Raw genomic sequence first — 3,175 nt, forward strand, 5'->3', positions numbered from 1 at the left:
GTGCAGGGAAGTTTTTCTGGCAGGCCGCTAGAGTAGAAGTCAAAATGAAGATAAGTTATAAGTCAAATTAAAACCTCTGGTCAGCCTAGGTCCCAAGATGAAGTGGCAGTCCGTGGTAGGGTCACTAAAGACTCATCCTGCTCTGGGCAACCAGCTGTTTTCCTGCATGGCGTTGATACATATACAGATAAATTACATATGATTATTATATAAGATGAAGTTGATGGTTGCCTGCACATGTCATTACAAAATATGAACCTATTCTGTTATATTAGACAATTAGACAAAATATATATATAAAAAAAACTTACATGCAGGTGGTGGAGAAAGTGTCATCTGCTGAGCTGAAAAAAGACAGGAAGAGACAAACATCAGAACAATCACATGATATGCACCATGTTGACAGTCAGTGGTTCCATGTTAAGAAATATGACTGGTTTCTTATATGCATGCATACATTTTAACTTACAGACAGGGCTTCCAGACGCATGCTCCTTCCTGGACAGTTTATCTGGTCGTGCAACAGATTCTTCTGTAATACAGAGACCATATTATTTGTACTGATTGCAAAATATGTGATTTGAAATATGTGAAAAAAATATAGTCTATAATTAAGGTTTTACCATTGCTTGAAGAATCTGTCATGAACCTCCTTGGGCATCGGCGCTGCCTTTTTTGGACACTTGCTTCCTCTTCTGTCTCGATGCTGGACGTGTCCATCAGCCACCAACACCAGTCCACAGTTTTGGCGTAGGAATCTATGTTAAGAGAACATTTGTGATCCAGTAGCATGGAAAAGAAAAGCATTTCCATTCAGAGAAAATTATTTACATATAGTATAGCAGCAATAGGTTACCTGTACACAGCCATATTTTTTTAACTGGATATTTGGCCCAGCTGCTGGTAGGCAATCCATCCGCTGTGCCATGCGGGTAACGGGTGTCCTCATGGCTATGAAAAAACAAATGCTGTTAGTTTTGTTGTTATGCATTATCTACTATGTGAACAACTTAAGTGAGTCTTCTTACCTCTCATTTGCGTCTCCATGGCTGAGCCACCGCCCTGTTTTTGTGATGATGTTCTGCTGTTAAGAACAACAAAAAAGTTAAAGTTTCTCTTAAGTTCCTTGTCATGCAATTGTATTTACTTGGGAAAATTCAAAGCCATTGTACAGGCTGGGTTCCTGTGTGGCGTTGACTCATCTAAAAAAATAAATAAAGATATGAATATTGGTCAGTTCATTTGTGGTAGGTTTCTTGCACATGCCATTGCAAAAGATGAACCTATGCTGTTACGTTTAGACAATCAGTAAAGCCAGTACTGCAGCTGTGCAGCAACACATATTACATCCCTTGCTGTACTCCTCACTAGGACATTAGGGTTGTGGAGGACATATGTCCTCCACAACTTGTGGAGGACATATGTCCTCCACAACTGCAGGCCTGCAGTCTGTAACTATCCACGTCGCTATGGCATTTGTTAGCGTCTCTTGCCTTTGTTTATCTCTACTTACCCACACTCTGCATCTAACGTAGCCTGCCGAAGAAAATAACATCTCTGAATGTAACTAAAAAAAGACAATAATTTCAGTTTTAAGTAAACTCACTTAGCTAGATAATTAAGATAAAAATCTTGCTTGATTTTTTTTAAATTGATTTGTGCATATCCCCACCATTGTGAGCATTCGTAAAGCAGACCTGGTAAAAACACTCAGAGGTGAGTGTCATCAAACACCAAACAGGGATTAACATAGCTTTGTTTTCACTTTTTTATTTCATTTAGAATTACTGTGTATTACAATGTACATAGATTATTTGTTTTCATTTTCATTCTATACAAACAAAACAAAACACCTACTGATCTGTTGAAGTCAGGGATAGATGACACAAAGCCAGTCCTGCCTACCATACCTCATGCAGTACCAGGGACCACACAAAAGAAGACAGTACAGGGCTAGACCAAGAGGATTGACTGGCTGTTACGCTTGTGGACAGCTTACACACTGGGCCAAAGATTGTCCTACCAGGGGTCCCTAAGCACAAATATTCACAGAGAGGAAGAGCCACTGGTACGAATCAAACGCTAAGGCAAGCGGCTAAAAATGCAGGAGGTTACAACAGACAATTGATATATCTGCAGACGGACAAGAATTAACCAAAGAACACATACAGAGAATGCAGGAACAGGGAGGTCCCTATGAACAAAACCAGTGTCTTTTAAGAGGCACAAAGATGACAGATGGTATACTAATACTAATATATACACACAATATATACATACTCTAAACATAACAATAGCGAGGCATGAGTGCAATGAAGAGATCAATAAAATTATTAAAATGTGGAACATAGTGCAAAGATACTGGGATAAATAGCATTATGTTATTATATTACAATATGAACAGTATGAACTTTATGGACAGTCCTGAAATAGAAAAAGAGAACAATGAATGAAAAAAAATAAGAGAGATATGTGAATGGGAATGATGAATAATGCTAAATAAGTAGAATAATAGTGGAACCAGTAAACAGGTGCTGTAGAGACCGTGTTAGTGGGTTATGGTCCAGAATTGAACCTAACACTGACGGTAAGAAGTCAGCTGTTTATCAGAGAGATGGCTTGTGGGTGAGATGGGTCTGCAGTGATGGTTCCTGCCCGTTTCCTGACTCCGGATGTGTATAAGTCATGAACGGAGGGCAGGTTGGCACCGGTGATCTTTTCTGCTGTCCTAACTGTCCGTTGTAGTCTTCTCCGGTCCTTTTTGGTGGCAGATCCAAACCAGACAGTGTTGGACGTGCAGAGGACAGACTGGATGATGTCTGAATATAAGCGGTTCAGCTCCTTAGGCAGGTTGAGCTTCCTGAGCTGGCGCAGGAAGTACATCCTCTGCTGGGCCTTTTTGATGATGGTGTCCTAGTTGGGCTCCCACTTCAGGTCCTGGGATATAGGGGATCCAAGAAACCTGAAGGATTCCACAGCAGACACAGGGCTGTTGAGTATGGTGATGGGGGGAAGAGTGGGGGTTCTCTTCCTGAAGTCCACGATCGTCTCCACAGTCTTGAGCGTGTTGAGCTCAAGGTTGTTCTGACTGCACCATAGAGCCAGCTGATCCACCTCCCGTCTGTAGGCCGACTCATCACCGTCCCGGATGAGGCCGATGACGGTTGTGTCGTCA

The 3,175-nt window shown here is 41.4% G+C and overlaps 1 long non-coding RNA gene across 2 annotated transcripts in view; it reads left to right on the top strand.

Annotated features, from left to right (window-relative positions):
- The window catches only part of LOC117953830, a 20,735-nt gene that overhangs the window by 3,758 nt on the left and 13,802 nt on the right, over window positions 1-3,175 (top strand). The window lies entirely within an intron of this gene.

The sequence above is a fragment of the Etheostoma cragini genome, chromosome 12 (assembly GCF_013103735.1).
Source record: "Etheostoma cragini isolate CJK2018 chromosome 12, CSU_Ecrag_1.0, whole genome shotgun sequence".
Classification (NCBI taxonomy): domain Eukaryota; kingdom Metazoa; phylum Chordata; class Actinopteri; order Perciformes; family Percidae; genus Etheostoma; species Etheostoma cragini.